Raw genomic sequence first — 25,344 nt, forward strand, 5'->3', positions numbered from 1 at the left:
TGTACCGTACAATTCTGAGTGACAACCTCCTTCCCTCCGCCAGGGCCTTAAAAATGGGTCGTGGCTGGGTCTTCCAGCACGACAATGACCCAAAACATACAGCCAAGGCAACAAAGGAGTGGCTCAGGAAGAAGCACATTAGGGTCATGGAGTGGCCTAGCCAGTCACCAGACCTTAATCCCATTGAAAACTTATGGAGGGAGCTGAAGCTGCGAGTTGCCAAGCGACAGCCCAGAACTCTTAATGATTTAGAGATGATCTGCAAAGAGGAGTGGACCAAAATTCCTCCTGACATGTGTGCAAACCTCATCATCAACTACAGAAGACGTCTGACCGCTGTGCTTGCCAACAAGGGTTTTGCCACCAAGTATTAGGTCTTGTTTGCCAGAGGGATCAAATACTTATTTCCCTCTGCAGAATGCAAATAAATTCATATACTTTCCACAATGTGATTTTCCGGATTTAATTTGTGATGTGCTATCTCTCACTGTTACCAATAACCTACCCTTCAATTATGGGCTGCTCATGTCTTTGTCAGTGGGCAAACTTACAAAATCAGCAAGGGATCAAATACTTATTTCCCCCACTGTAATTACAACTAAGATATAATTCGCTGTAACAAAATTGCCTCAAGAGTTCAGAGGTTTACCTGACTTTATTGATACAAGGGTCCTTTTACCAAACATAAGTAAAAAGTGGCCATAGCGCAGTCTTATGCTGGTCTTTCCCAAGTGCTAAGGCCATTGTATCCGCTAGTGTAAAATGGCCAAATTTCCTATTTTCCCATTGATGTCATGCAATGATTTCCCCTTATTATGTGGCCATTAGCGTGTGTGCTCCTAATGCCAACTATTTTGTAGACAATAGGAACTCATTTGCTAAACCTATGCTAATTGGTTAGTGTGCGACAATGCCAAGCATTAACTCATTTTCAAAGACACACCTGCTTTCTGCCCCTCCCCCAGACACCCCTTCATGAAAAAATGTTTAAAATATTTCAGCGCACAGTTTGCATGCGCACATTCAAAAATGACTGTGAAGCACCTCAGCATGCCCTGCAGTATGCCATTTTAAGCTAGGGTAAAGCATGTGTTAGTGATTACCACAGCCTTGTAAAAGGGCCCTACAATGACACAGCAATTAAATTGCATGGTCAAATTCAAAAGCCATGCTGACTATATTTAGTCATTCTATTGTGGTTTACCATAGTTTAAAGTTAACCAGCAAATGCATGAGATCGCATATACAAACAGATCCAAAGGAAGAAGGGTGTGAATAACTCTTCAAGAAGGTTGACTGAATACTGTGTATTATTTTTTTTTTTTTTAAATGAAGATCTGTTTAAAAGAATTACTAATGAGAAGCTCAGACAACAATGTCAATAGCATGAATGAGCAAAGAGTATAATGAGGGATTTTAAACTAGGCCTATCTCAGAACCACCCTCATTAAAATATGCATGAACCTCATTATTTTATTTTGGGCATGTAAAGTTACTCCACAGACCTCAGCAACATAACAAATTGAGTGAAGGAGGCACAGGAAGCATCCCCAAGAATGATATCACTACGTCCAAAAAGAGAAGGAATAGCTTAGTAGTTCCAGCTAAGTGCCAAGGGAGTCAGGGTTCAAAGCCTACTGATGCTTCTTGAGATCTTGAGCAAGTCTCTTTACCCTCTATAGACTCCATTTCAAACAGAGGGGCCCTGTTACTAAAGTGTGTTAAACAATTAATACTTGAATTAGAATGCACTTCATGGTCCTGAGGGTACGAGCTTAGTAACTACTACGAGCTCAGTAACTACTACTGTGGTGGCATGAGAGCACATGCAGATTAACATATTAACTGCATGCTATGTTATGGACAGTGAATGGGTCCTTTTATAATGCCATGCTAAAAAGTGTCCGGTGCTAGTGTCTACATGCTGCTGCCACTTTTAGCGTGGCCCTAAAATGGCCACTGTGCTGTAATTTTTTGTAACGACCATGCAATAATTTCCCCATTTGCGTGTGGCCATTTCTATGGGAGCCCTTACTGCCACTTATTTAGGAGGCAGTAAGGGCTCCTGCACTACTCCTGTACAAATTGAGTATTGTGCCTGTACTACTCAATTAGTGCAGGTATGCCTACTCTCACCTATGGGAATGCCTCCCGTGTTGGAAAATAATAAAAATTTTCAACTCTGGGATCAGGGTGCGATGAGCGGGAAACTACTGCAAGATGCCTCTGCACATCTTGTGGTAGTGCCTGTTAGCACATGGTAGGCCCTTGTTTGGTTTATTGCACCTTAGTAAAAGGGCCCCAATGAGCGTTGTCTGCACACTGCAGTTGGTACATAGTACTTTGACAGACATTTGGACTCATTTTCGAAAGAGAAGGATGTCCATCTTTTAACATAAATCAGAAGATGGACGTCCTTCTCACAGGGTTGACCAAATTGGTATAATCGAAAGGCAAGTTTGGATATCCCCAACTGCTTTCTGTCACAGGGATGGCCAAAGTTCAAGGGGGTGTATCGGAGGCGTAGCGAAGTTGGGACTTGAACGTGCCTAACACTTGGACATCCTCGACCCATAATCGAAAGAAACAAAGACGTCCCTGACAAACACTTGGACGACTTTACCTGGTCCTGTTTTTCTTACGGCCAAGGCACAAAAAGGTGCCCAAAATGGTCAGATAACCACCGTTGAGAATTGAGGATGACCTCCCCTTACTCCCCCAGTGGTCACTAACCCCTTTCCACCCTCAAAAAATATCTTTCAAAATATTGATTGCCAGCCTCTATGCCAGCCTCAGATGTCATACTCAGCTCCATCACAGCAGTATGCAGGTCCCTGGAGCAGTTTTAGTGGGTGCAGCGCACTTCAGGCAGGCGGACCCAGGCCCATCCCCCCTACCTGTTACGTTTTTGAAGGAAACAGCGAGCCCTCCAAAACCCACCACAAACCCACTGTACCCACATCTAGGTGCCCCCTTCACCCGTAAGGGCTATGGCAGTGGTGTACAGTTAGGGGTAGTGGGTTTGGGGGGGGGGCTCATCACAAAAGGTAAGGGAGCTATGTTCCTGGGAGCATTTTATGAAGTCCACTGCAATGCCTCCTAGGGTGCCCGGTTGGTGTCCTGGCATGTCAGGGGGACCAGTGCACTACAAATGCTGGCTCCTCCCATGACCAAATGGCTTGCATTTGGTCGTTTCTGACAAGGACGTCCTTGGTTTCGATTATCGCTGAAAATCAGAAACGACCAAGTCTAGGGACGACCAAATCTAGGGACAACCAAATTTCAGGATTTGGACGTCCCTGACCGTATTATTAAAACAAAAGATGGATGTCCATCTTGTTTCAAAAATATGGGTTTCCTTACCCCTGGATCGGGACGTTTTTTGAGGACGTCCTCATCAAAACTTGGATGTCCCTTTCGAAAATGCCCCTCATTATCTTTTTTTAAATTAGAATTTAAAATTATATGTATTTTCAAACCATACAATCAAGAGTTCCAGTAGGAAAATTATGCAATAGAAAATTTAAAAAAAATACTCCGATAGTAACTCTAAAGTCCATATCAAGAGAAGAGACTAATACTTCTAACAATAAAGAAAAAAAGATACAAGTAAATAAGAGCAGTAACTACAACTCAGCACAAATACATTACATAAACCTCATTAAATCCATATAACCTAAATTTTCCCCTGCTCCACAACAAGCTTCGCCAGTTGTGTTGGATTGAAAAATATATATTGCTTCCCATTATGATGCACAAAGCACCTTGGATTTCAAAGCCAAAAACTGCTTCCTGCGTTCCAGATTAGGATGCGTCACATCTGGAAAATTTGCATGAGTTGACCGCAAAACAAATCTTTCTTAACCTTAAAGTACAATCTCAATATCATCAGTTTTTCCTTTACAGTAGCAAAGTCACTAACGTTGTGCAAGAAGTAATAATATCTTGGGAATCCACTAGGAAGGTGGTCATCTCACCAGGTTCAAGACCAGGAAACTTGTTGGCAGCTACCCCAGGGGATCCTTTCAAAGAGTAAATTGAATCTGGATTATCTATCTTCAAGCTCTCCTTCAGATATTTCCTTAAAAGAAACTCAGCAAATATCAAAGGAGTCATAGGAAAGTTTAAAAATCTTAAATTATTTATACACAACTGATTCTCAAGGTATTCATTCCTTTGATGAAGGTTCAGGCTATCCTTTACTATTGAAATATGCACAACTTATAAAGTCTTGGATGTAGAAGAAACAACTACATCCAAGTTAGTAACCTTATTCTGCAATTTTTGTAGAGTTTGAAACCACTTTAGAAGAGAAATCGCATAACTGGGCAATCTTCCCTTTCAATAGATCCTCAGTTCTAGTCACAACTGTCCAAATATCCTTAAGGGGGATTTCTCCTTCACCAAGGCCCAATTTAGAAAGTTCCATCATATTTGAAGAAACAACTGAAGAAGAAAGTTCTACTTCATTGAGCTGCTGGTCCCATTCTGGTTCAGATGCCTAGTGAAAGTCCTTAATTGTGGGTGGTATACTGGAGGTATGTTCAAGGGAATATCACCAGAGAAGTCCAGTGAGGTACTAAGAGCAGAGGTAGTAGCCAATAACCCTTGGATTCTATATAGCATGACTTAAGTTGTGCACACAAATCTAGTCATATTCTGCATGTGCAATTTATTTAGTTAGCAAGCCAATCAATGCCAATAAATGCCAATTAACAAGCAATTATTGACACTAATTGGCTTTAATTAGAATTGCGTTCAAAGTTTGCACCCTGGTCCACAAAATCATTCACGGAGAAGCCCCAACCTACATGGCAGACCTAATAGACCTGCCTACTAGGAACGCAAAAAGATTAGCACGCACTTTCCTCAATCTCCACTACCCCAACTGTAAAGGATTAAAATACAAATCCACATACGCAACCAGTTTCTCCTACATATGTATGCAACTATGGAACGCATTACCGAAGGCCATAAAAACAACGCAAGACCTAACTATATTCCGAAGGCTACTGAAAACTGACCTGTTCAAGAAGGCATACCATAAACATCCATCCTAAATACTAAATAATAAGACTGAACATGAACTAGACAAAACCAAACTTTTTGCTACTTGATTGACTAACCTCATTGCTATCAATAAACAAGCACTACTAACACTCTAATCCTTATGTCGAAAATGATTTTTCTATAGTCGATGAACTAACACATGCCACAATCCAATCTAACACTCAGGAACCTATATGCAATACCATAATGTAATCTTCTTTACCATGTATGTAAGCACCTTAATGCAATACCATTAGTAATTCTGTTACCCGGAAATGGCAATTGCCATTACGGCAAATGTAAGCCACATTGAGCCTGCAAATTGGTGGGAAAATGTGGGATACAAATGCTACAAATAAATAAATAAAAATAAATAAATGTATATACACAACTGTCTAAACATATTCTGTACTTGATGCACGTAAATTCTAAGTTGCATAGTTGAAAAGGGGAGTGGCCATGGGCGTGGAATGGGCAGGCAGTGGGCATTTCTAAAATCTATATGCATTATTATAGAATGCACCCTGTCCATGCCTAATTTAGTCATCAACATTTATATCAAGTATTTTATGCCTAGAATATGCAGTTTTTTTGTCGACAATTTATTAGGTGTGATATATAAAATTTAGCCCTATATGTTTGTCAATAGGACTTATTACCACCGAAGTAGAAGTCACTAGGTTCATCATCTTGGCTTCACTCTTCCCCATCTTGGAATAATGATGGACCTCAAGTTACTACTCAGTCTATCCAGACTCAGAGGTCAAGGATCCCTCAAAGTGCTTCAAATGGGTATGCCCCTTTTCTCATACCCCAACAGCTGCAAGCCTTGGTGTGCAGCCTAGATATCCCAAGGTATCCTTAAGAGGAGGTGGTAAGTGCATCCACGTTAATTACAAACAGTCTTAAAAAGTGGTAAAGAATATCTCTGTGCAATAAGTGCAAAGGACACCAGGGCACGTCTCTAATAATTACCATTCAGCCTTTGCACTTAACACAGTTAATTTTTGCTGTTAACATGCAGTAAATGCAAAAACTTACCATGCTTTGAAAAATGGGCCCCTTAGATTGCAAGACTTCTTTAGGCAGAGAAATACTTTCTGTACCTGAATGTAACTCATCCTGAAAACTACTACTGAAAGGTGTGAGCGAACCCCAAAATAAAAACATGAGAAGCCAAACACATTTGCTCACACTTAGCTAGCTAGCTACCTCATACAGAGGATCATTTATTAAGTGCAAGTGGCACACTGATGACATTAATGCACATTATTTACCACAGGCCAAATTTATGCACTGACCCTATGATAGATAATGCACAGTAATTTTTTTAATGAGCCCTGTTAGTACATAACCCCTTTAGGGAGCAATTTTCAAACTGTCTGCTTTGGAGCAAAGTTCAGCAGTGCTCTTTGCACCAAGTTTCAAACAGTAAGAACACACATACTTTCACTTTGAAATTTGCCACAGGTGTAAAGTATCCATGAACACTTGTACTTGGTCTTTTTGTGGGTACCTTTTCTACTACTACTAATCATTTCTATAGCGCTACTAGACATACGCAGCGCTGTACACATTATATGCAGGTACTTTCTCTGTCCCTAGAGGGCTCACAATCTAAGTTTTGGTACCTGAGGCAATGGAGGATTAAGTGACTTGCCCAGAGTCACAAGGAGCTGCAGTGGGAATTAAACCCAGTTCCCCAGGATCAAAGTCCGCTGCACTAACCACTAGGCTACTCCTCCACTCCCTGAAAGGTGTAAGCGAACCCCAAAATAAAAACATGAGAATCCAAACACATTTGCTCACACATAGCTAGCTAGCCACCTCATACAGAGGATCATTTATTAAGTATAAGTGGCACACTGATGACATTAATGCACATTATCTACCAATTATAATGCACATATACTTGAATGTTCAAGCATCATTTTCTCCCTCACCCCCAAACCTAACCACATCACTGTAAACATATCTGTAAATGAGAATAAAAGTATGTCATATTGAAAAAAAAATGCAATGTTCAGGCAGGCAATATACATGTGTAACTCACTATTTATCTGCATAAATGGTTTTGAAAATTAGCATCTTAAATAGTCTGTCAAGCCATCAAATATTCTGGGAAGGGAGAAGTTTGACACACAGGAAATCACTTTGCTGTGGCAGTTCAAAATACAAAACAAGACAAACTACTTACTTTCTTATTAAGCAAGCTGGGACTGCTGCTTTTTAACATATTTATAAATGACCTAGAGATGGGAGTAGCTAGTGAGGTAATTAAATTTGCTGAAGACACAAAGTTATTCAAAGTGGTTAAATCACGGGAGGATTGTGAAAAATTACAAGAGGACCTTACGAGACTGGGAGACTGGGCGTCTAAATGGCAGATGACGTTTAATGTGAGCAAGTGCAAAGTGATGCATGTGGGAAAGAGGAACCCAAATTATAGATATGTCATGCAAGGTTCCATGTTAGGAGTCACAGACCATGAAAGGGATCTAGTTGTCGTCGTTGATGATACTTTGAAAACTTCTGCTCAGTGTGCTGCTGCGGCAAAGAAAGCAAATAGAATGTTAGGTATTATTAGGAAAGGAATGGAAAACAAAAATGAGGACGTTATAATGCCTTTGTATCGCTCCATGGTGCTACCGCACCTTGAATATTGTGTTCAATTCTTGTCACATCTCAAAAAAGATATAGTAGAATTAGAAAAAGTACAAAAAAGGGTGACGAAAATGATAAAGGGAATGGGATGACTTCCCTATGAGGAAAGGCTGAAGCATCTAGGGCTCTTCAGCTTGGAGAAAAGGCGGTTGAGGGGAGATATGATAGAGGTCTATAAAATAATGAGTGGAGTTGAATGGGTAGATGTGAAGCGTCTGTTTATGCTTTCCAAAAATACTAGGACTAGGGGGCATGCGATGAAACTACAAAGTAGTAAATTTAAAACGATTTGGAGAAAATGTTTCTTCACTTAACATGTAATTAAACTCTGGAATTCGTTGCCGGAGAATATGGTAAAGGTGGTTAGCTTAGCAGAGTTTTAAAAAGGTTTGGAAGGCTTCCTAAAGGAAAAGTCCATGACCATTATTAAATTGGACTTGGGGAAAATCCACTTTTTCTGGGATAAGCAGTATAAAATGTTTAGTACTTTTTGGGGATCTTGCCAGGTATTTGTGACCTGGATTGGCCACTGTTGGAAGCAGGATGCTGGGCTTGATGGACCTTTGGTCTGTCCCAGCATGGCAATACTTACGTACTTATTTACTTATGTAAGCATGTACCCAATTTCCCCCCCCAAACCAAAAAGTTGTTTCCATGTCTGTATTTTACCTTTGCATGTCTTATGGCTAATAATAGTAACACAGTAGATGACAGCAGATAAAGACCTGTATGGTCTTGCCAATTTCAGGGCAGGCACTGGCCTTTTTCTTCAACTACTGAAGCTGCCATCGAAGCCCCATTCCAGCCCATCCAAATCTGTCCAGCCATGATCAGGACACAGGCCATAGAAGTCTGCACAGCACTGGCATTGTTTCCCAATTACTGGAGTTGCCATATTATGTGTTTTCTTTTAGAGATGAAAATTAAATCCTCCATGAAGAAACTGGTTCAGCAAAACTATGTTTAAGTTGGAAGTGAAAAACAGAGGTGAGAAGTAGTGGAAGAGCAGGTAAAAGTGGCAAAAATATGTTCAAAGGTGCATTTCTCTGGTGAAAGTAGAAGAGGATTTTTTTTTAAACTATATTAAGAAGTCTCTTTGGGAATATATTTATTTTAGGTGGTACATAGCATTTTGATTACAAAACTTCAAAGTTGGATGTGTTAAGATTTTTCTCACCATTTAAAGAGTAGCTGTTCTGAGACTCATTGATGAGCAATGGTGCAAATGAAGACTCCTATATAAGGAAGCTTATAGGCACTATAGCTTGAAATCACCTCCATCTTCTACATTTCAAGTCTGAAATGTATATTGTAGCATTTTGTGGTCACTTGTTTAAAGATATGGGGACCAATATTAAGACTGTGGGAGTTAGCTAGACTGCCTCCCGGGCCGTATTTTTTTGGGGGAGGGGTCGTTATGCACATAGCCAGTTATACCGATATTCACCAGCTGACCGGCTAACTTACAGAAGTCACAAATAGACCTGTTATTTATATGGGTCTATCTGGCTGCTAAACTTAGCCGGTTAGACAATGAATATTAGTGCTAACTGGCTATGTTGTGCCACAAAGCTGGTGACCGGGCTAGCCACTAAGCACTAATATTCAGCTGAGATAGCCAGTTATCTCATGCCAAATATTAGTGCTTAGCTGACTTAAGGCTATGTAACCAGTCAGGATCTGTTACTGGCCAGTTAAATAGCGCTGAATATCCGTTGGCTTGTGAGTGATGAAGCTTATGTGAACTCAGTATATAAGTAATAAATTGCTATTTTATCCATGGAAATAGCTATAAGTATTATCTTATAGAAGTCTAGTTATCTCCCACAACACACCTCTTTTCAACTAAAGGGTGTTGTGATCCTTCCCTACAGCCCTCTTTTATTTCATATTTTTATATTTAAGCATACTCTAAAACCTTATTGCTTGCTTGATTGAAAGGTAGAATTGAATATATTAACATCTACTTTCACACCTCTGCTTGCTTATCTCTGTACTTGCAATCTCTAAACATGCCATTCACAATGAAACAATAACTGCCCTGCATTGTTTGAATTTCTACTTGAAAGACTGAAAAAGTTTCATTTTTTTTAAAATTGAAACAAGTACAGCCTAAAAAGTAAAGAGAGATGTAAAGCAAAATCAATAAAAAACATTAAATATGACAGATTTTTTTCCACTTCTCACTTCAGTTGTTACACTTACTAAACAAATCCTCAGTGATACTAGATAAATCAATCTGACAAAAGTCTAATGGGTGAATACATATTTTAAATTGTCCCTGTAGTTTAAATAGTTTATGTAAAGTGCTTGCCTGCTTTTTTTTTTTTTTTTTTTACTTAAAGGGTGGTTGGTCAAGTTGATCCCTTGTTGTTGAAATTCAATCAAGGGCATTAAAGTGTAAACCAGTTGGAAAAACAAAGAGCTTAGGGAAATCAGTTGCTTAAACAACAACAAACAAGCACTCTATAATCTTCTTATGGAAATTAATGAAAGAAACCCATCCTCCCCTCTTAACTTGGACAGATAATGATCCTCTGCGATCATATGTCAAGCTTGGGAGGTTTAAGAAGAAGGTGAGAATTAAGAGAGCAGGATTAAACTAAATTGCCAGAGAAACAAAAAGAAATTTAGAACAGGGATCACAGCTATCCCATCTTAAGTTTCAAAAGTTCTTTTCTAAACTAGAAGCAGTAGGATCTAATCCTTTATGCAAATCTTTTTAGGTGATGTTTTGCATAATTGAATGTTTGATCTCTGCATAAAATAGGCTCATTGTTCTTTTGAGAATAAAATATTGCAGCATTTCAAAGTATTTTTTGTATTCATCGTAGAAAACAAGTTTTTTAAAGCATGTAAAAAAAACAATTAAATTAATCTGTATTTTTTTAAATAATTCAAACCAAACTATTTTCAATCGGAAGACTTTAACAATCAAAGCTAAGTTTATTTTACTATTTATTTCAAAGAACTATGTTCTAGAAAGGTCACATTGTAGCCAACAAATACTGCATGATTCATGAACATCAACACTAGAGCACCTACATCAGAGGACCAAAATCACATTTGTTCAAGCCAATTTTGTAAAAGTGACAAACTGCTTATATGTGCATTTATAAAATACTCTCCCAGAATCAGCACCATGAGCACACAAATGGCAAGAGACAAATGTACCCCTGCTCCAAAAAATGTGTAAATGTAGGGCCTGATACTCAGTGCTATTTAACCAGCCAGGAATGGCTCCTGTCCGGTTAAATAGCACTTGGGGTTCTGCTTACTAAGCCGTGCTGTAGGCTCGCTAACGTTTTTAGCGCACACTAAAAATTATCATGAGCTAACTCTAGAGACACCCATAGGAATATATGGGTGTCTTTAGCGTTAGCACATGTTAACTTTCAGTGCGTGCTGAAAATGCTAGCATGCCTTAATAAATAGGGCCCCTAGCCTGCTAGCCACTAAAATTCAGCATGAGATAGCCGGTTATCTCCACTGAATATCACCTCATAGCAACTAGATATTAACCAGCTATGTCACATGACTTAGCCAGGTGAGCACAAATATTCAGCTTAAACTGGCTAAGTGCTTAGTAGTTAAGATAGGTCGCATAAATAGCAAGCCTACCTTAAACCACAAACCACAGGATTCTATATATGGTGCCTTAATTTCAGAGTGTAAATAGAAGCATATTCTATAACAATGCACATAAACAGGATTGGTAAACTAGCTAATCAGCACTGTTAATTGGATGTAAACAAGGAATTATCATCCCTAATTGACTAAGATTGGGTACCAATTACATAGGAAAATGTGGGAGAGAGATTCTGGAAGCCAAATCAGGCTGTTAGGTAGAAAGCTCAAATCCAGAACCTCTAGGGTAGCATTTTCCAAAGTCCTACCCGCTCTATGCGCAGGGTCCAAGAGACAGGCAGAACTTCAGAGTCTCAATGCATGGATGAGGTGATGGTGCAGGGAGGAGGGTTTTAGATTTTTAAGTAACTGGGCAACATTCAGGGGAAGGGGGAGCCTATTCCAGAAGGATGGGCTCCACGTTAACCAGGGTGGGAGCAGGGTGCTGGCATCGGTATTTAAAAAGAAGATAGAGCAGCTTTTAAACTAGAACCTGGGAGAAGGTCAACAGTCATTAAAAAATGCTTGGTTTGGAACAAGGTATCTTTCAAAGATATCACCAAAACAGGGAAGATAGGGTATCCCGATAGTGAGGTTGCAAAAGAGACCATAGTAGATCAAGTGTCTTAAATAAAAATCAGACAAAAGATTGCAGACCATTATTAAAATGGACTTGGTGAAAATCCACTGCTTATTTCTTAAATAAGCAGCATAAAATGTATTGTACTGTTTTGGGATCTTGCCAGGTACTTGTGACCTGGATTGGCCACTGTTGGAAACAGGATGCTGGGCTTGATGGACCTCCGGTCTGTCCTAGTATGGCAATAATTATGTACTTATGTACTCCATCTTTATTTGTGTGGTGAACTCCATTCACCTTTCCTCAGGTGCCCACCCATTACTAAGGCACAGGAGGGGCCATTGTATGTATTGATTGTCATTTCCAGAACAATGAATGCACTCCTGCAATTCTCTATAGCTGTGCAAATTTGAACCTTCTCTACAGTCTTGCAACCCGTATTCAGTAGGGTCAGAGGTGGAGCCCCTCACCCTCTACAAATCCAACAGCATATTCCAGCGGGTGGGGGGAATCACCCCGTTACAGTTCCTGTTCTTCACTCCCTGCAGGTGGTTCTGGCCTGGTGCCTACACTAATCCCCTGGCCTTTGGCCCTCTGATTTCTGATCAAGATTCTTTGCTTCTATGGGCAAGCTCTCCTGGTGGTTGCAATTGTGATTAAATATACAGGTGTTTAACAGTTTTTTTTTTTGCCGACTCATTCATGTATATATATATATATATATATATATATATATATAATCTACAAAACTACATAGTGGAGGAGTGTCCCAGTGGTTAGAGCACTGGTCTTGACATCCAGGGGTACCTAGTTCAAATCCCAATGCTATTCCTTGTGCTCTTGGGAAAGTCACTTAACCCTCTATTGCCTCAGGTATGAACTTAGATTGTGAGCCCTCCAGGGTCAAGGAAATACTCAGTGTACTTGAATGTAATTCACCTTGAGCTACTGCTGAAAAGGTGTCTACAAAATTCAAATAAATAAAGTGTGTTTAGTAAACATTTTCAAACAAAGCCCAAAAAATGAAAAAAAAAAAATGAACATTGGAGAAAGTGGTAGTATCAATAGTCCTAACTGAGGGTGCCAATTAAAGAGCTGCACGGCTTCCGTCCCCGTGGAAATCCCGCGGAACCTGCGGGATTCCCGCGGGGACGGAGGCAGTTCCTGCGGAGTTCCCGCGGGGGTGGAACCAGTTCTGTGGGCTTCCCGTGGAAGTGTAAGCTGCACCTGCACCAGCCTCTCATCTACCGAATACCAATTTATTTGAGTGCTGTCTCCTCCTCCTCCTCCTCTTCTTCCTTGCTTTAACAGCATAAATGTGGAAAGTCTTCCATTAAGGAGGTGGTAGAGTCACAAATGATGACGAAATTCAAAAAGGCATGCTAACCTTAAATTGCTGCATGTGTGTGGATATGTCAAGTGACACTTAGACGGCGACTCTGGCTGTGATGAACTAGAGCTGATACCTGGCAGACATGTATGGTCTGTGTGTCATATATGGCAATCTGGTGTAGGATGGGCTGGAAAGGGCTTAGACAGCAACTTCAGTGGCTGGAACATGAGGACAGTGCTGGACAGACGTTTATGGTCTGTGTCCCACAAATGAGAACATGAATAGGCTGGAGTGGGCTTCGATGGCAACTCCAGCAGTTGGAACATAAGGATGGGGCCAGATAGACTTCTGTGGTCTTTGTTCCAGAAACACGAAAGAAAGACCATAATCAAGTATATAATATCACACTCGTTGATTTAATGATGAATTGATCATGAGTGTGACTATTGGGCAGAGTGGATGGACCGTTCAGGTCTATTTGCTGTCACTTACTATGTTACTATTAATCCTTTTTGCTCCCAGGCTGGTGCACAGACCTCAGCTCTGACACAGGCACGAGAATCAGATGTCACCTGACCTACTGGCGCGTGCATGTGGCGACCTCTCAGCACACACTGCCAGTGAATCAGAGACAAATTTTACATGTGCGCACCAGAGTGTTCCAAGTTCCACTTCAGTTCTTTCTTTGCCTACAGTGCTGTGGCTCAAATCCAGAGAGAGACTGAGGGAGCTGACTGGAACTTTCTTTTATGTACTATTAAATTCTTACGGGGATGAGTGGGGATGGGTTAAATTCTTACGGGATGGGTGGGGATGGGCTAAATTCTTGCGGGGACGGGTGGGGACGGGTTGGGATGGTTTAAATTTTGCGGGGATGGGTGGGGATGGGTAAGATTCCAGTGGGGATGGGTGGGGATGGGTAAGATTCCAGCAGGGACGGGCAAGGATGGGTAAGATTTCTGTCCCCATGCAACTCTCTAGTGCCAATGCTCCTCTGCCTGTTGCTGGAGCAGTGCCAACATTTGGCCCAGGATGTGGCACTGGGCCTGCCGCTCCTGCAGCATGGCAGTCTGTGTTGCAGCAACTTGCTGCAGCAGCTGCTAATGGGGTCATCATGGCTGGGGGCGTAGGCTAGAGCCCTGGCCTCCCCAGCTGGGCCTTCCTGTAGAGTGAGATCCTGCTCTTCCTCCTGTCCTTCATCACCCTTCAGAGAGGGGCATGTTCTTCCAGTGGTCCTCTTCCTGGGTGGGGGGCTATGGCACATCCCAGTCCCCAGCCTCCACTTCCAGCTGCTCCCACTGTTGTTTCTGGCTGACAAGCTGTTCTGGCTTTGGCTGAGCACAAGCTGGCTGGTCTGGCTCTGGCTGGATGCCGGCTTTCTGCTGTGGCTCTTGCTAGGCACTGGCAGAAATGGTCTGGCACTGGCTAGATGCTGGCTGGCTGGTCTGGCTCTGGCTGGGCACTGGCTGGCCAGTCTGGTTTGGCTGGTTAGCAGCTGAAGGGTGTCCTCTGTGTGGAAAAAGTTGGTAATTAAGATCAGGACATCCTACATGACTTGCATAGTGGTGCAGCTGACTGATGGGAGGCAAAGATAGGGACAACTGTGGGCAGTTGTTGTTACCTGAGGGACATGTCTGAGATGTGGCATCAAAGAGATGACATAGCAGGAAAGCCTGGAAGCACTGTGATCAGAGCTGCTTCCCTACACCCCTTCCCGTGCACTCCGCTCCATGGATAAATCCTTCTTATCTGTTCCCTTCTCCACTACTGCTAACTCCAGACTTTGCACCTTCTGTCTCGCTGCACCCTACGCCTGGAATAAACTTCCTGAGCCCCTACGTCTTGCCCCATCCTTGGCCACCTTTTAAGCCCACCTCTTTGACATTGCTTTTGACTCGTAACCACTTGTAACCACTCGCCTCCACCTACCCTCCTCTCCTCCTTCCTGTACACATTAATTGATTTGATTTGCTTCCTTTATTTTTGTCTATTAGATTGTAAGCTCTTTGAGCAGGGACTGTCTTTATTCTATGTTTGTGCAGTGCTGCGTATGCCTTGTAGCGCTATAGAAATGCTAAATAGTGGTAATAGTAGCTGCTACTCCCGCAAGAGGGTGGTCTGGCAATGTCCACACCGTATAGGTTTTGTCCTCCTGGAGGTCCCTGAGTGCACAGGCACTTGCAGAAGATGGCAAGGGTGGCTCTCATAACCGCCACTCCTTCTGGCCCCACCAGGAGAATGGTGGTTCTTTGCATCAAGATGGTAAGCATACACATAGCTGGGAGGTCCCATAGTGGGGGTTGTGGCCACACCATAATGTGGATTTTTCATACTCCCCCAATATAGGGTTTGAGGCATGTCCCACAGGGCACCATACAGACCTTTGGACTTCACACTGGTATACCCAATGTGTGTAGGTTAGGGGTCATGAGAGAGCTTCCATTAAGGGGGGCACCTGATGCTGTGAGGGCCCTGTGTGGTCAGTGTAGTGCCCTCCTTGAACACTGGTTTGTTAGATGTGTGTTTGGTATAGGGGGTTAGGGTTGTGTTCTCTGAATGTAGGGTTGTGGGTTTGACTCTCACAGTGAGTGTTTATAGTAACTGTTTTATTTGCCCTATTGTAGTGGCTTCATTGTGCTAGGTTCCACACTGATCCCTTTTGTATTGGTGACTGATGGAGGGTGAGCAAAGGGTCCCCCTCCCCCTTTCCTTTCCCATCCATCCATGTCCATCTGTCCCTTTCCCCCTCCATTCATCCCTGATCCTATCCAGCAATTCCCCTCTCTCCCTTCCATGAACCCTGCCCTCGCATGCTCCTCTCTCCCCTGCCCTCCCGCTCCCATGTCCCAACTGCTCGCCCTCTTCTCCCCCCCCCTTCCAACATCCCTTTCCATTTTTTTTTTTTAATTTACCTCAATCCGGCAGTGCAGGCGCAGTGTCAGTGAAAGAGGCGGCGCTCCCGATGTGTCTAGCCTTCCCTTCGCTCATATTCCGCCTTCTTCTGACATCAAGGAAATGATGTCAGAAGAAGGTGGAACATGAGCGAAGGAGAAGGCTAGACAGTAAACACGTCGGGAGCGCCGCCTCCTTCACTGATGCTGCGCTGCCGGACGGAGGTAAAATTAAAAGAAAAAAAAAGGAAAGGGATCTTCTTGCTGCGGGAGCGGGAGGGCAAGGTAAACATGGTGCGGCGGCGCCCCCCAAAGGACGGCGCCCCCCTGCCATGCTTACCCCACTTACCGTATTGGCACGGCCCTGCTTTAGGGAGCTGCTGCCAATGTTCAGATGTGGCATACATTCAGATTTCAGCAATGCCTTTTTTCCCTCAATTCATTTTCTCTGTTGGCACATTTAGAAACATGATTACTGCTGAATGGGGACATACTACAACACATTTGCATTGATGAGACAGCTATAACATGTATTGCAACCAGTGTACAGTACAGGAATGTGCTCCTGGGAGGTAATGCTGGACACTTACCTTGCCAGGGTGTCTCTGATTTGTCTCCAGGCTCTCAGGGAAACATGTCTAGGGGGCAGGTGATGGTGGTATTTAAACAGAAGCCTCCAGTGCCAGGACCAGGAGCTGTGTCTCCTCTGCAGAACAATTTGGCTCTCTTTGGAGTGACACCTTTACACAGTGTGGGATGTTCCTTCATGTGCAGGGATATATATATACACATGTTGCATGCTGTGGGAACATCTATATGCTACTGCGGTAACATCTTGCTGACATATTCAGCTGTACATTTTATGTGGTGTATTTTCCAACTGTGGATATGTTTTTTGCCACTCTTCAAGATGTATATTTCAGATATTTTCAAACCTCTAAATCTGTTTATTTTTTCATTATAGCCCTTTGCCTTTGGACATTTTGAGATAAACACCTCTGGTGCCATTTAGACATTATATCGAAAATGCCCCTCTGTGTCCTTCAAGAAACAACTGAAGAGCTATTTGTTTCACCTGGCTTCTGTAGATGGAAGGAGTAGTTGGTCCCTTGTTACTCATACTCTTGTTTTGTTTTTTTGCATTTTATATGAGTGCAACCTTTTATTGTATTTATGATTATTCATATATTTTATTTAAATTGATGAGTCAATTTTCTCCTTTTTGTTTTTTTAGTTATATTGTAACCTATGTTATTACCACATTAATATTTATTTTTGTATTTATACATTATATTTATTTCATTAGCCTTTATTTTTGTAGAGCATGTAGATATATTTTTAAGTTTCATTGTCTTCTGTTTGTTATCTTTACAGAAGTCTCTAGACTCCTGAGGCAGGCGCATATAGCGCCAAAATGCTGGACTGCATCAAGGTGTTTTTACAAATGTATTGAGTGTTGATTTAGTAGTGTTAATAAATACCTTTGTGTTGAAACTTTATTGGTGTAACCCCTCTCTTTTTGTTTTGTTTTTACGTTTTATTCATAACAAGATCATGATTTGTTTTGGTGACCCAATATTGTCAGGCTTCAGTTGTTTCTTTTTTGAAGAACTTGTGTTTTTGATGTATGTTTGTTTTTATGATTATGCACATTTTTATTGGAAATCCAACTTGGATAAAGGTGGAAAGAAACAATATACTAAATTAAATTAAAACTAATATCTATATCAATAGATAAAAATAAAATAAAAAGGGAAATAAAAAATAACTATTATTATTATTGCAACTACTGCTGTGAATCAGAGCACAACTTTATGTTACAATGTTCAGGCTTTCAAAACACTCCATTGGTGTAGGACCTTTTGTTAATAAGCATCCATGTCAGAGGACTATACAGAGTAGGCTTGGTTAAGACCATATGGGCAAAAAGGCACATAATATGGCTACAACTGCCCTGCTTGTCATCTCCAATCATACTTGCTCTAATCCTTGTTTTAATTTACTCCGCTTGTACAGCACCAGTTCTGCCAGTTAAGTCCTTGGGGTCCCTTCATTCCTGCCATTTATGACAAGGAATATGCAAAGGCACAATTATTCATCCACTAAGGTGACAGAGAAGGGCTCTGCTAGGGAATATGTTTAAAGGCTTTCAGCATCTTAATGTCAGTTGCTAAAGCACTTTGCAGTTACAATTCTTGAGAGACCCCCCCCCCTTTTTTTTTTTTTTTACATATTTTAAGTGATAAGATTCTTACTGGATGCTTACTGATGTAGAAGCATATTATCAAAAAGCTTCTGTACATGGACTATGACAATTTTATGCATTTTACTCAGTGAGGAAATTTATTTTTAGCTTATTGTTAAACCTTTCCCACTTGTTTAGCCTCATTCAATCACTGTTAATTCTTAACAATTTTCTATTGTCTATAGTCTGATGTGTCGTGAATTCTACACCATGCAAAAAACCTCAAGTGTAGCATTCAGGTTCTAAAGTCCATGATGTATTCCATTTGCTACGGTCAGAGCAATTTTAACAAAGCCTTTCATTTTCTTATGGCCTAAAATGATTTTCATTCTGAGGCGACTTTCTGCAAAACTTTTTTTTTCTCTTTCAGAGTATCATTTGCAAGTTAAAGCTCACCTGGTGAGGTACTAACAATAGATGTGCCTATAAAATGGTTCAAGGCCTGCCTGCATGCCTAATGAGGTTGATGTTGAGCTATTTAACTCTTTGTCCCCCCATAATATCTGCTTAATGCAGTTCAATGGGAGTGGATTGTTGAAAGCATTAAAGATTCTATTAAGTCCTTACTAAAGCCTTTCTATTCTATTCTGGCTGTATACAGGCAAGGGCATTAAATTTGGGAATGTAGTGGGAACAAGGCATTTGAGAAAGCAGCTATAAAAAAAGAACAAATTTCCTAAGACCACACTCGATTTAAGACCTGCTACTGATGTATAGAGTCCAAAAGGTCTCTTGATGCTACACTTGTGTTTTGCCAAATATGCATACACCAACTTGATTAGCAAATATCTGGCCTGTAAATTTACTAGGCATTTTAAAAATATGGAAGTGCATTTAATTCAGTGTCACATGGCTTGATTTAATAAGTACATAAGAGAGATGTATTTGTACTTTGTTCTCAGCTTTCCAATAGTTTGCAAAAGTTGAAACATATTTTTATAGGTCAGTTTGGACTACTGCTGCAATTTAACAAGAGTAAAGTTGTTTATATCAATGCACATTAATACAGCAGTGTTTTCCAAATCCATCAGCCACTCTCTGTCCTGAAAAAGAATTAACAATGCTTAAGACAAAAATATTCATTCAATGCATTGTTCAGCTGGTGGGATTGTCTTTATCAAGTTTGTATGGTGGTAGCCACCAGTACTGAAAAAAAAGAGTAATGCAGGCAGGATTTCACACAGTTGGCATTGACTTGGCTTGAAGAGGCAAGCACTAAGCTGTCTTTTCAACCATAGTAAAACCCCTCCATCTGGCCACCCTAAAACTCTCTTAGCTTGTTCAACTCGCTGTCTGTTGATTGGGCTTCCTGAAGCAGAAGTAACAACATCAATGGTATAAACCCTTGCCACTTGAGAGTATTACATTTCATTTCATGCTTCACTTAATCAAAACTGGGAAAATGAAATTTACACCTTTTTGATGTTCTTTTCCCTGCTGTTTAAGGAAAAGAATCTTAACCCATTTGATCTTCGCAAGTACCCAGTAAATGACCAAATATGCCAAGCTGCCAAAAACAGACGGCTGCCAGTTGCCAGTCTGTGTCAGGTCACTAGGAAATCATTAATACATTTTTGTTTAGGTTTTTAACTAACATTTTGTTTTGCAATCTGGTATTTTTCTGTATCTAAGGTATTTGATTCCTTTTCTTTTTTCAGTAGCCAAAGTAGTAGTATTCCTTATAAAGAATATTTGCTGTTACAGTCACAAGAGGTGGTCGATGGATTGATATTTTAACTGGTGCATCTAGTATGTTAAAAAAAAAAAAACAACAACAAAAACTTTGTCTAAAACTCATACAGTCATTGCTTTGACTCTGCTTCAGACTGACACATTATACTTTTGTTGTAGAGGGTGTTATCATTTGGAGTAGGCGGAACCTCATGTCTGACTATGACTCAGTGGGGAGTTCTTCAGAATGAAAAAAATATGGCTGTTCTCAGTGAAGTTGTTGTTAATGTCTTTTATATGTACAAAGGCAGCCTGAATCAGGCAATAGGAGACTTTGGGGGTCTTTTACTAAACATTAATGTATGTTATCTGACACAGGACCCAATCTTTTCCTATGTGCCCTGCTGCAGATAACACGAGCTAATCTTACTTTTGGTATAATCTTTTTCTAGAATGATTATGTTTTGGACTTTCTAACAACAATCACAGAGTTCAATACTCTTGGGAATGCAACTAGATAATTTATTCTTAAACCTTCTAAGGGCAATTCTATAACAGGGCACCTACAATTACATAAGAGTATCCAGAAGGCATGTGGTAGGAGCCTATTTTACAAAAGAAAGTAGACACCTACTTTCCTTTATAGAATACTAGAATAACCAGGTAGAAATGTGAGTATGTACTGAGGTATGAGCACTATACCAGCTACAGAGCCTTTATGTTAGTGTTTAATGGGCTGATACTTAGAACTCCTGCAGTAAAGCCAACTGCGTAGAAACCCATACCATCAGAACAGCACAGAAAACTAGCTCACCAATGTTCAAAGGAAATGGTATTCAAATTATATGCATGTTGTAAAAGTGGTTAGGGGCTTGCATGGGCTTCCTTCTGCTTCCAAATTAAATAAACCCCAGCAGATTTTAAAGACTAAATCATGAGAAATCCTCTCTTCAAGCACCCTAATGCCTGGTCTGAGCTGGTATTATTTTTTTCAGCGGTAAGGTGGCTTTGTTTTGTGAACTGTTCTCTGAGCATTGGTAGGGAATAGGAAATGACCTCAGTAACATTCATTTGACTGCATTAGCATGATATTTACATTAATCATTGGCGCGATCATTGTCTCCTGCAGTAGAGCCTCTGAGCATTCTTCACTCACTAGTGTGGGTACTAATCTGGCACTAATTGTCTCTAGCGCCAGGGTTACGTTTTGAGCATCGACCCATAAGTGCTTCAGACATGTGGAAGTTTGAGGGCCTGCTCATGTTCTCCCAAGGTCCACCCACATGTACATTTGTGGATTAAGCTTTTTAGAACAGTGCTAAAACAGAATTTTGGCAGTTATTTATTTATAGTTATTATTAGGATTTATTTACTGCCCTTTGAAGGAATTCACTCAAAGTGATGTACAGCAAGTTATGGGCATAGGTGCACATATACAGGCATAAATGGCATTATTCTAAATATTTAGATACTTATTACCAGATTCTATATATCGCACCTAGCGTTCCGTGCCTCAATCCAAGCATATTCCATAACAATGCGCGTAATTTAATTGGCTTAACAAGCCAATCATCATTGTTAACAGCACTTAGCAAGCAATAATAAGCACTAATTGGCAATAATTAGAATGTATATGCATAACTCACTAAGTGTATTCTGTAATAAACTGCACCTAAATTCTAAAGTGCGCAGCTCAAAAGGCTATGGGCAAGGAAATGAGCATTTCGCGGGTGTTCCCAAATTTACACACACTGTTATAGAATATAATCCAGTCCATGTAAATCTACGCACAGGGATTTAGCCACATTTCTCCCTTAATCATCACATAAATGTTAACGCCTGTGTTTATAGAATTGCCCTGTGAGTTTTCTGAGCCACAGCGTGCATTCAAAAATGCCAGCATAAGTTTATATGGATCACTTCTAATTCTGGTTCAGACTTGAATCCGTTAGTTACATGGAAAGCAGTTGAATTTTGCCACTCTAATTCTGTCCACCCCTAATTGTACCCCACTTTGAATAGGTACTCTTATTGTATAGTGATTTCTGCAGTGAAAAGTTATCTGTTATCCATCCAAACATTATTTTAAATAATATCCTTCTGCTGCCAGTAATCAATGCTGGTCACATAAAGGCACTTGAATATCACCTCCAAAGATGTTAAGTATCTGTTACCACCTGTGCCCAGGCAAACCCAAACATAGCTTATAAGAAATCAGCACCTTCTTAATCACATCGGTGGTCACATTGCACTCCAATGCCTTGCTGTCAAGGCACCTTCCTTTTGACATGATGAAAACATTTGTACTAGATAATCAAATCCTTATATCTTGTGAAGAACAATATGCTATTTGTTAAATATAAATTATCATCAACATAGATCCCCATGGCCAAAAAGCAAAGGGGTTTGAGACCTTTTCAGCAAGACATCCAAGACCCCGGTATAGAAATCTAGGAGCCTGTAAAGGAACTTGTCTAGAATGGTGATCATCCGACAGCTCTTGTGTGACAAGATACATAGTTTCTATTCAGCGACAGAGAGATTATCGGTTACTATAGTTTCACTAATGCTCAGATGAAGCTGAAGCCTAAGCTGAACAGAATAGGTTAAAAGGTGCCGATGTTCGGGCCCACAAAACCACATGTTGAGAATCAGAGACCAAACAAAACAAAGAGCACATCTCCCTTGTCTTTGATGTGCCCTCTGAAGGACATAGAGAGAGAAAAGTTCAACAGACCCGCAGGTCTAGGAGTTTGATGGGACCAGTGACAATGTGTAAGTGTGAGAGCACAGTCAACAATGGGATACATAATATATCTATAATCAGCTAGCTCTGATTGCGGACTTCATACAGACTAGATAATCTTTGCTTGCACATGAACTTTAAAAGCATTGCATGCTTGTCCTTAAACATTTTTACTGTAAATATATGCCAAGCACAGGCAAGCAGAAATATGTTTTTTTCAATTCTATAGATGTAAAACCATATTTAAATAAGAAGGTTCCATCATTAGAAAAACATTAAAACATATTTTAAATTCTGAATATACATTTCTAGTTCAGCTAAATTTTGCTTAGTTTCCAAATAATTTTATTTGAAAAAAAAGAGTCTCAATATATGTTTATATAATGAATTACTAACACTGTTTGCACAGATCAATCAGTGCAGATGTTCAGAGAAGCCCACTAGCAGTCTAAAACAAAGAACACTTTGTTTTAGACTGCTAGTGGGCTTCTCTGAAACATCTGCACTGATTGATCTGTGCAAACAGGGGAATTCTATAAATGGTGCTTAAAATTCTGCATGGAAATCTGCGCACGCACTTTAATCAAGTAACAAGACTATTAGCGTCAATAATTAGGTACTAAAAATTAATTATTTTTGCTAGTTGGCAACAATTTGGGATTTACAACCCACATCGGGCAGACCCCTAGTCTATAAAAATGCACATGTAAGTTTTACAACATTCAAGTGACAAGGAGGAGTGGCATGGAAGGGGCATGGGCAGGTCAGGGGCATTCACTAAAGATGCATACAATATTAGAGAATTTGGGGGATTTGCACCTAACTTAAACATGGGGATTTACACCAGGTTGTAAATCCTTGCCCCCCAAATTGGGTGCAGATCTGGCACTATTCTATAAACAGTACATATTTTTAATATATTTATAAATGATTTAGAGATGGGAGTAACTAGCGAGGTAATTAAATTTGCTGATGACACAAAGTTATTCAAAGTCATTAACTCACGACAGGATTGTGAAAAATTACAGAAGGACCTTACGAGACTGGGAGACTGGGCGGCTAAATGGCAGACGACGTTTAATGTGAGCAAGTGCAAGGTGATGCATGTGGGAAAAAAGAACCCGAATTATAGCTACGTCATGCAAGGTTCCACGTTAGGAGTTACGGACCAAGAAAGGGATCTGGGTGTCGTCGTCGATAATACACTGAAACATTCTGCTCAGCGATGAAACTACAGTGTAGTAAATTTAAAACAAATCGGAGAAAATGTTTCTTCAACCCAACTCTGGAATTCGTTGCCGGAGAACGTAGTGAAGGTGGTTAGCTTGGCAGAGTTTAAAAAGGGGTTAGATGGTTTCCTAAAGGACAAGTTCATAAACCGCAACTAAATGGATTTGGGAAAAATCTACAATTCCAGGAATAACATGTATAGAACGTTTTGTACGTTTGGGAAGCTTGCCAGGTGCCCTTGGCCTGGATTGGCCGCTGTCGTGGACAGGATGCTGGGCTCGATGGACCCTTGGTCTTTTCCCAGTGTGGCATTACTTATACGTACTTAGTACCCAACTTGGAGTACCATTTATTATTATTATTATTAGCATTGTATAGCACTACCAGACGCACGCAGCACTGAACACTTGACAGAATAGATCTTAGTGCTCATTTTTTTCAGTGCCCAAATTTGGGCACCATTTACTGAATTTAGACCTAAGTGCTGGACCCCTATCTCACACTTATGGTGAGTATAGTACTTAGAGAAAAAATATATATCTTCTCCTTAAAATGTTTTACATGTTTTCTACTGATAAGTATAATACATATTTCAATAACAGGATTAGAAGGACTTATGCCCATGATGCAGATTCTTGTTACACTAATTAGCCTCAGTTTCATATAGTAAACATGTATAAGTGTTTCAGGATGTCTCAGTTGGCACATTTATTCTGCAACTCGCCAGAAGCCCTTTCCATACAAGCAATAGAACGTAATAGCAGCTGCATTTTTCTACCTGAAATAGCATATTTAAATTTCATGACTCAAAATAGTCTTTTTTTTTCTTGGTGATACAAAGCTGTAAACCTTACAGTGTTTTCTTAAATATATCTAATTTGTAACAACTGTATTCCTGTAGAGGACATATTCTAATTCAAACCTTAACAATTGCAATAGGATAACTGTCCTTGAATCTGAGCCTTTTGTGATATATCAATGGGTTTACAATGTGCTGAATTAGCAGGGCATATTAATGGCCAGATGCAACACCAGCCCATTCTTTTTACCCAAATCTTCTTATGCAAATGCCCCATGAATCCAGTTCAAAGAGTTGGCTTTAAAATGAGCTTCTAGCATACATTCAGATGGATCCTTTCAGCAACAGCAAAAGGGCTTAGCTAGAAAGTGACATAGAAAAGTTAGACACTTGTTTTTATAACTGAACATGATCTTGTTATCATAATCTGATACTGGTAACTTCTATGGTTGGGTTGTAGAATTTAAAACCCTTAACAGAGGGAGATAATCCTAGGCCTTTTGTGGTAG

This window comes from Microcaecilia unicolor, chromosome 5 (assembly GCF_901765095.1).
Source record: "Microcaecilia unicolor chromosome 5, aMicUni1.1, whole genome shotgun sequence".
NCBI lineage: Eukaryota > Metazoa > Chordata > Amphibia > Gymnophiona > Siphonopidae > Microcaecilia > Microcaecilia unicolor.